Source organism: Terrapene carolina, unplaced genomic scaffold (genome assembly GCF_002925995.2).
Source record: "Terrapene carolina triunguis isolate 2854851 unplaced genomic scaffold, T_m_triunguis-2.0 Scaffold28984, whole genome shotgun sequence".
NCBI classification, from domain to species: domain Eukaryota; kingdom Metazoa; phylum Chordata; order Testudines; family Emydidae; genus Terrapene; species Terrapene triunguis.
The window spans coordinates 1-9,368 of NW_020693335.1; the positions used below are offsets into that span (position 1 = coordinate 1).

General features: G+C 61.2%; 2 pseudogenes; one reads left to right on the plus strand and one right to left on the minus strand.

Moving 5' to 3' along the window:
• Positions 1-322: 322 nt before the first annotated feature.
• Positions 323-2,793, plus strand: LOC112124495 (annotated as a pseudogene).
• Positions 2,794-5,555: 2,762 nt separating this feature from the next.
• Positions 5,556-6,782, minus strand: LOC112122500 (annotated as a pseudogene).
• Positions 6,783-9,368: the final 2,586 nt, after the last annotated feature.

Consider the following 9,368-nt stretch of genomic DNA (forward strand, 5'->3'; position numbering starts at 1 on the left):
GCCGGGAAGTGCCAGGCCCAGAGGCGCCGGAGCTGGGAAGTGCCAGGCTCAGAGGCACCGGCGCCGGGAAGTGCCAGGCCCAGAGGCGCCGGAGCCGGGAAGTGCCAGGCCTGTCGGGGCCGGGGCCGGGAAGGGCAAAGCCCAGATGCCAGACACGCCAAGGCACAAATTCAGCGCTGTCCCCACCCCCGGAGGCAGGGCTCCGATCCCCTCCCATCCTCCGGGGCGCAGCCGAGCCCAGCCGCTCCGAGCAGTGGAACCTGCTGGCAGTCGCCGGCTGGATCCGTCCTGCTGACAGGTGCGGCCGGGTTGGGTGGGAGCGATGGAAGGAGAGAGCCCAGGTGTGCGGTGGGAGAAGCGGTGTGGGAGGAGGGGGGACGAAGGCAGGGAGAGAGGGTCCAGGGGAAGCGGGAACCGTCCTGCCCCACCCAACGAAGGGGGATCTCTGGGCTCAGGTGGTTGGAACAAGGGAATGAGAGAGGGGACTGGATCCTCGCTGAGAGGGGATAGAGAACCCAGGAGTCCTGGCTCCCAGCCCCCCCTGCTCTAACCACCAGACCCCACTCCCCTCCCAGAGGCGGGGAGAGAACCCAGGAGTCCTGGCTCCCAGCCCCTGCCCAGCCAAGGCAGCTTGTGTATCTCTCCCAGTGGCTGGCGAAGGATTAATAGGAAGGAAGAAATATCTGGGGTGGGAGTGGGGGGGGAATTTGGCTCCCATCTGCTCCTTCTCACGCCCCTACCCCGTTCCCGGCCCAGGTGGTACAGTCCCATAGGGGAGGTTGGAGGGAGAGAGAATCCAGCTACAAATAGACCCATACGACCTTCCACCCTCTCTGGGGGAGGGGAGTGGGGTCTAGTAGTTGGGGGGGGGCTGGGAGGCAGGACTGCTGGGTTCTCTCCCCGGCTCTGGTAGGGACGTGGGATCTAGTGGTTAGAGCAGGGGGGGCGGGGAGCCAGGACTCCTGGGTTCTCTCCCCGGCTCTGGGAGGGGAGGGGGGTCTAGAGGTTAGAAGTGGGGGCCGGGGGGTGATTCCCGGCTCTGGGGAGGGAGGGGCGGCTGCTGGGGGGAGGGCTCAGTGCCTACCCCGGATTGCGTCAGGCTCGTCACGGACGCCAGCGTTTCTGTCACGGACGCCAGCGTTTCTTTCACCCGGGAGGAATTTTCCTTATTTGCTTTTAATCTGATCTTATCTGAGGCTGAACAGGAAATTCCCCCCCTTCCCTCACCCACCCCAGCCTGGCCACGGTCCCGCTCCCTGCCCCCGGGCCTGTTGGGGTCCAAAGGGGACAACGCCACAAAGAAGTCCAGCACCACCTCGACCCCCAACCCTGCCCTTAACCCACAGGAGCTGGGCGGGGAGCCCAGGGCTGGGCTGGCAGGGGGCTGCGGGTCGGGAGTGAGGGGCACCAGCAGGGGGGAGGGGAAAACACTGTTGCTCTGACTGTTCTTGCCTGGCCCGGTGTCGGCTGGCGGCTGAAGGGGCGGATCCGGGGTCAAGGGGCTTCGGGGCTCCGGGGCTTCGGCCCCCCAGAAACTGAGTGACTCTGGTCCCCTCCCCCGACATACTGCTGGAGCTGGGGTCCCCTGGCCCCTCGGCTGGGCTGTGGGATCATTGGCCCTGGGAGACCCTCTCCCATCTCCTCGAACCATCCCTCCCATTCCTCTCTTCCCCCCACTCCACTCACCCCCCCCCCCGCTCCTTCTCTCCCCAGGCTGGGACCTCCTTCCCTCATCACGGCTGGGAGTCATGACTGCCCTGGACTCCTGGGTCCCCTTCCGGCTGCCCCTCCAGCTCAGCCTCTACCTGTTGGCCATCATGACCCTCTCCATCTTCCTCCACCTAAGCAGCCGGTTCCCCACCACAAGTCAGAGGCTCCCCTCCCCAAACACAACGAAGGGGTCCCCAGCCACGCCCCCCACCACAACCCCCCCAACAGAGTGGGGCATGTGGACCGTGAACTCCATCGGGCGCCTGGGGAACCAGATGGGGGAATACGCCACCCTCTACGCCCTGGCCAAGATGAACGGGCGCCAGGCCTACATCCTCCCGGAGATGCACCGGCAGCTGGCGCCGCTCTTCCGCATCACCCTGCCCGTGGTCTCCAGCGACGTGGTCCGGAGCATCCCGTGGAGGAACTACGGACTCCACGACTGGATGTCGGAGGAGTACAGGCACATCAAGGGGAAATACGTCCGGCTGACAGGCTACCCTTGCTCCTGGACCTTCTACCACCACCTCCGGCAGGAGATCCTCCAGGAATTCTCCTTCCATGACCACGTCAAGGAGGAGGCCAACCGGTACCTGGCCGGGCTGCGTGGGCAGCGCCGGAACGTGACCTACGTGGGCATCCACGTTCGGAGGGGGGATTACGTCCGGGTGATGCCACAGATCTGGAAGGGGGTGGTGGCAGACAAGGCCTACCTGGAGAAGGCCATGGGCTACTTCCGGGACAAGTACCAGGAGCCGGTCTTCGTGGTGACCAGCAACGGGATGGAGTGGTGCCGGGAGAACATCAACGCCTCGCGGGGGGGACGTGTATTTCTCAGGGGACGGGAAGGAGTCGTCGCCGGGGAGGGACTTTGCTCTCTTGGCCCATTGCAACCACACGATCATGACCATTGGGACCTTCGGCATTTGGGTCGGCTACCTGGTCGGTGGGGAGACTGTCTACTTGGCCAACTACACCCTGCCCGATTCCCCCTTCCTCCGGCTCTTCAAACCTGAGGCCGCCTTCCTGCCCGAGTGGATCGGGATCAACGCCGATCTCTCCCCACTGCGGGGTGGGACCTAGAGGCAGATAGGATCCAGCCTGCAGGCCACCAGCAGGATCCGCTGGGATAGTGGGCCAGCCCCCAGCTGGGGTAGGCGGTCCTGGGGAGTTTAGGGGGCATCAGCATGGACCTTGGTCAGGCACGGATAGGGGCGGGGGGGGAGAATCAAGACAATGTGGGTTGGTTCTGCCGACCTTCTCCTAGGAGTCACCAAATGGGTCCATCGTGAGGTTGAATGGTTAAAACTTGCTCCTCGGCCAGCTCTTTTAAAACTCTTGGCTGTAAGTTATTTAGACTCGCTGATTTTAAGATGTCTCACTTTGACAGCTGCTGTTCAGCCACCTCCTGAGATAGGAGCAGAATGAAAAGAGCATTATCGTCACCATCTGATATGACATCATCTGTTTTTTCCTCCCAAACACAAAACAAAAATATTTATTGAACAATTCTGCCTTTTCTGCATTATTGATAATTCTACCATTTCCATCTAAAATGGACCAATAGCATTGTCAGGATTCCTTTTGTTCCTAATATACATTAAGAAAAACCCAGCCTCCTTATTGTCCTCAACACTGCAGGCCATAGAATGCTCTGTGTGTCCCTTTGCTTCCCTTATCAATTTTCTACCCCATCCCTATCTTCTGGATTATATGCTGTCCATTTCCCCCACCCTTCCATTTGTTATTGCTGCTTTCACTTCCCCTCTAAACCAGGTCAGTCTGTGACCAGTACGGCCTTCCTCCTCAAGTGTGGAATAGTGGCTATCGGGGCACCTAGTCAGGTGTTTGGTAAACAATCCCCAATCAATAGCCACATGGGTCTGATTAAATTCTTCCTCCAGGCTGCTTCGGTTCCTAATTCTTTTCAGCTTGGTGAAACTGACCCTTTGGAAAAAGCAGGGAGGGCTGGGCGCCAGGACTCCTGGGTTCTACCCCCGGCTGAGTGGGGCAGGTTCAGCAGGGCTCTGTGGGTGGGCACATTCTTGGGCTATAAACTGGCCCCAGTGTGTGCGTGGCACAGGGCTGTAAAGCCAGAACTGCTAGGCAAAGGATGGGCTTTTACACGCAACAATAAAATCGGAGTCACAAGACCTCGCCCTTCTGCCAGTGCCCCACTGAATACTGCCCTTCCCTGTCCACTAAGGAGAGAACCCAGGAGTCCTGGCTCCCGGCCCCCCCTCCCCCACTGTAAGCACTTGCTCTTGGGACAGGAGGAATGGGGGGGGCAGGTGGAGCCCAACCCTGGGGGGAATTTACCCCCACCCCCCACAGGATTGATACACAGTTCTGCAGCTGTGACCCATTAGCGCCCTCCTCCCACCCTGGAAGAACCCAGGCATCCGGTCTCCCTCTGCCTTGGCAGGGCCAACCCTGAGCCCCAAGGGCTTGGGGGCAGCGGGGGTGGCTGAATCTGGGGCAGGGGCAGAGTGGGGGGATCTCTCTGTCTATCACCAACACAAGCCGCGTGGGAGGTTTGGGGCCAGCCAGGCAGGGAGGCGAGCCCCTCCCCCCCGCCCCCGTCCCCGTCCGTCTGTAACGCCCGGGCTCTGTGGCTGCCGTGGGCCCCATGCTGGGGCCGGGGAGGCCAGGGGAAGGGACATCATCTCTAACTACTCAACCCAGCTGCCGAGCGGCGGCCGATCCACCCCAGCTGGGGGCCCCTCCTCCAGGTTTTGTGGTCTCTGCAAACTTGATCGGTGAGGCTTGAATATTTTCTTTTGCGTCATTGACATGAACGAGCTCAGAGTCCAGAACCGACCCCTGCGGGACCCGCCCCCCGGAAACGCGCCCCCTCCCCGCCCCCGCTCGAAGGCGCGTCTTCATGTGCAGGTGCATTCTGAGACCTATCAGTTGGGCGGCTGTGACTCCATTTAACACGCTCATTTCCTAGCGTGCCTGTTAATCAGTCACCAGCTCCCGCGCCTTGCCGACGTCGACTGATGTGACACCAACCCTGTGGCCTTCCTCCACCGAACGTGCGACCACAGCGAAAGAGGCTAGCAAGTTAGTGTGACAGGGTCTAGTTTCCATAATCCCACGCTGGTGAACGATGGTGCCCTCCTTTCATTCTTGATCAATCGAGTCCCGTATCGGCCGCCCCATTATCTTCCCCGGGATCGAGGTCAGGCTGACAGGCCCATAATTACTTGGGTCATCCCATTTACCCGTTTTAAAACTTGGCACAACGTGAGCTTTCTTCTGGACCTGCTGCAGGGCAAAATCAACAGTGCCGTCAATTCCTCAGCCAGCTCTTTTCAAACTCTTCCATGCATATCACTGCGCCCTGCTGATATTAAAATGACTCACTTTTGTAGCTGCTGTTTGACATCCACATGAGCAACTAGTGGAATGGAAAGTGTGTTATCATAATATGCTATGACAACGTCATCTGTTTTTTTCCCCAGACACAGAACTATTTATTGAAAAATTCTACCTTGTCTGCAGTATTGAAAATTCTACCATTTCCATCTAAAAGAGATCAATACCATTCTCAGGATTCTTTTTTGTTCCTAATATACATTTAAAAAAAACATGGTATGGTCTTTAACTCTGCTTGCCACAGATGTCTCCTTGTGTCCCTTTGCTTCCCTTATCAATTTTCTACAATCCCTAGTTTTTGATTTATATATTACTATCCACTGCCCCTTCTTCCATTTGTTATTTATTATTTTTATAGCTGGCTTCACTTCCTGGCTTTACTTCACTTCACTTCTAATCCTGACTCACAGCTCCCCTGTTCTAACAGTTCAACCTAGGAACAAGATGGCCCCTTCTGAGGAATCCTAGGAGAAAGTTGGCAGAAGGGAGCCAGGTTGTCTTGACCCCACCCCGTGCCTGACCAACATCTGCTCCGATACACCCTGAACTCTCCAGCGCCCTCTTCCCTCGCTGATGGCTGGCCCCCTATCCCTGCGGGTCCTGTTGGTAGCCTGTGGGCCGGGTCTTTTCTGCCTCTGTGTCCCATTCAGCAGTGGGGAGAGATCGGTGTCAATCCCGATCCACTTGGGCAGGAAGGCTGCCGAAGGCTTGAGGAACCACTGGTAGGGGGAATCGGGGAGCATGTAGTTGGCCAAATAGATGGTCTCCCCCCACAGCCAGGTAGCTGGCCCAGATGCCGAAGCTCCAGATGGTCATGATCGTGTGGTTGCAATGGACCAAGAGAGCGAAATCCCTCCCCGGCGACGACTCCTTCCTGTCCCCCGAGAAATACACGTCCCCCCGCGAGGCGTCGATGTTCTCCCGGCACCACTCCATCCCGTTGCTGGTCACCACGAAGACCAGCTCCTGGTACTTGGCCCGGAAGTAGCCCATGGCCTTCTCCAGGTAGGCCTTGTCCGCCACCACCCCCTTCCAGACCTGGGGCATCAACCGGACGTCGTCCCCCCTCCGGACATGGATGCCCATGTAGGTCATGTTCTGGCGCTGCCCACGCAGCCCGGCCAGGTACCGGTTGGCCTCCTCCTTGACGTGGTCGTGGAAGGAGAATTCCTGGAGGATCTCCTGCCGGAGGTGGTGGTAGAAGGTCCAGGAGCAGGGGTAGCCCGTCAGCCGGACGTATTTCCCCTCGATGTGCCTGTACTCCTCTGACATCCAATTGTGGAGCTCATAGTCCTTCCATGGGACGCTCCGGACCACGTCGCTGGAGAGCACGGGCAGGGTGATGCGGAAGAGCGGCACCAGCTGTTGGTGCATCTCCGGGAGGATGTAGGCCTGGCGCCCGTTCATCTTGGCCAGGGCTTAGAGGGTGGCGTATTCCCCCATCTGGTTCCCCGGGTGCCCAGTGGAGTTCACGGTCCACATGCCCCGCTCCGTGGTGGGGGTATGGTGTGGGGCAGGATGGGAGACATGGCTGGGGGCAGCCCCATGGCATTGGAGGAGGGGAGCCTCCATCCTTGGGCAGGGAACCAGCCCCTCCAGTGGAGGAATATGGAGAGGGTGATGATGGCCAGCAAGAAGATGGAGAGCCGGAGGGGCGGCCAGAAGGGGACCCAGGAGACCGGGGCAGTCATGGCCGAGGTGAGGGAAGGAGGTTCCAGCCTGGGGAGAAGCAGGGGATGAGCACAGGAGGGGTCTTCCAGGCTCGAGTCCTGCTGTTCCCAGGGTCCCAACTCAGCTGCCTCTGCATCCCCCGATCTCAGCCCCGCCGGTGCCCCTCACTCCCGACCCGCCGCCCCCTGCTAGCCCCGCCCTGGGTTAGTGCAGGTGCTGGAGGTCAAGGCTGAGGGGGCAATTTCCGCTTCCTTTACGGATCAAAGCAGAGGAAAAGCAAACACTAAAAATTCCTCCTTGGAGCCAGGACAATCACTGGGGGCCCAGATGACTCTGACAAGGGTTGGGCGAGTCCCAGCCCTGCTGCTCCCACCACTACAGCCCACTCCCCTCCCAGGGCCGGGGGGAGTACCCAGGAGTCCTGGCTCCCAGCCCCCCCTGCTCTAACCACTAGACCCCACTCCTCTCCCAGAGCCAGGGGGAGAACCCAGGAGTCCTGGCTCCCAGCCCCACTGCTCTAACCACTGGACCCCACTCCCCTCCCAGAACCAGGGGGAGAACTCAGGAGTCCTGGCTCCCAGCCTCCCTGCTCTAACCACTAGCCCCCACTCCCCTCCCAGAGCCGGGGAGAGAACCCAGGAGTCCAGGCTCCCAGCCAGGCTAGTGTCTCTATCTCGTCCCTTCCAGCTAGTATAAGAGTCTGGTCAGAAATAGGCCGCGACCAGCCCACCTAGGGCAGGAAAAGGGTCGTGGGGGTCGATCACAGGGGCTGGGAGCCAGGACTCCTGGGTTCTCTCCCTGGCTCTGGGAGGGGAGTGGGGGCTAGTGGTTACAGCAGCCTGCCCCACCCCCACTTTTTCATTCCCTCCTTATGACCCCCCCATCCCAATCGCCCCCAGATTAGGGCTCATTCCCAGCACACAGAGGGGGCAGGAGAGTCCCCACTGCCCCGTCTCCCCCACCCCTGGGTGCTTCCCAGCCGCCTGCCGGGCCACACCTGGCCACAGGAAGGAGCCAGCCCCGGGAGGCCAGCGGCTTGCACGGATCCGGACTGAGGCGGCTGGTGGTGGCTGCGCCCGGTCTGGACAGGAGGGGACCCGCCTCAGGCTGGGGAGGGCCCGTGAGTCCCTGCCCCCAGGGGTGGGGACTGGGGAGAGGCCGGATGGGGCCGGGTGCCAGGGATTGGCTCCAAGCCTCTGCACTGCCCCCCATGTCCCTACTTATGGGGCAGGGTCAGGTAGCTGAAACCTGGAGCCCCCTAGGCAGCACGAGCCCCCTGCAGCCCAGCGCCCCCCAGCACAGCCCTGGGGCAGCCCCCCCGGCACAGCACTGGGGCAGCCCCGACTGCCAAGGGAGAGCGCCCCCTGCTGAGCCCCGAGCCTGCTGGTGACACAGGGCCCCCTGGTGGAGCTTGGGAGAACCCAGGCGTCCTGGCTCCCAGCTCCCCCCACTGGCTCTCGGGACAGACGGACAGACACAGTCGCTTTTAGAAAAATCTTTATTCCAACCATGTTTTTTTCCCGTAAAAAGGGGATTTTCTCCCCCCCAAACCCCCCTCCTGACACAAACACGCCCAGCTGAGCTCCTCCCCCCCCGCCATGCCCCCCCCCCGGAGGGGGGCAGGGACCCCCCCCCGGCCCCCCCCCCCCCCCCCCCGGGGCTTTCCCCCCGTGCCCCCCTAGCACCAATCCCCCCCCCCCCCCATCCTGGGATCAGCTGTGGGGGTAGCCCGGGGGGGGTGCAGGTGAGTCACCCCACATTTCCAGTCCCAACCCCTGCTCCAGCGCAGAGCCCCCCTGCCCCGGAGATACAGGTATAACAGCGTTAGCGCCCGCCCGGAAGAACCCAGGCGTCCGGCCACCCTCTGCCTTGGCAGGGCCAACCCTGAGCCCCAAGGGGCCTGGGGGGAGCAGGGGCGGCTGAACTGGGGGCGGCGGGAATCTCTCTATCACCAGCACAAGCCACGTGGGAGTTTCAGGGCAGCTGGGCTGGAAGAGGAGGCTCCCCCCCCGGTCCGCAAAGCCCGGGCTCTCCAGACCCCATGGGGGGGGGGCAGGGAAAGGGGGCGCTGCACCCTGGCAGGGGGTGGGGTTGCCTGGATGCTTCAGAAATGGCTTCGCCTCCCTCCCCGAGTGAGGTAGGTAAGTGTGAAACCCATTTTTCAGATGGGGAAACTGAGGCACAGAGGTGACATGACTGGGCCCAGGTGCATCTGGGGTTGGGACCCAGGAGTCCTGCCTCCCGCCCCCCGCCCCTTCCCCTCACACGCCACTCCATTCCCACAACTGCGGACTGCATCCAGGAGTCCTGGCTCTCAGCCCTCCCCCCTCAATCACTAGACCCCACCCCCCTCCCACAGCTAGGGCCAGAACCCAGGAGTCCTGGCTCCCCCCCCCCCATCTTCTACTGACCCTACTATCCTTTGGACCCAACTCCCGGGCCCCCACTACAGAGAACCCTAAACACTACGTCATGCACCAACCAGGGTGGGGGGCGTTCAGAAGCCCCCTTTAACCAGCCTGGGGTCACTCCCCCCCCCCCCAAGCCAGTAAGGGGGCAAGGATCAAGGGGGCCAAGAGCCGGGGCTTGTTAGAAATTAATCCCTT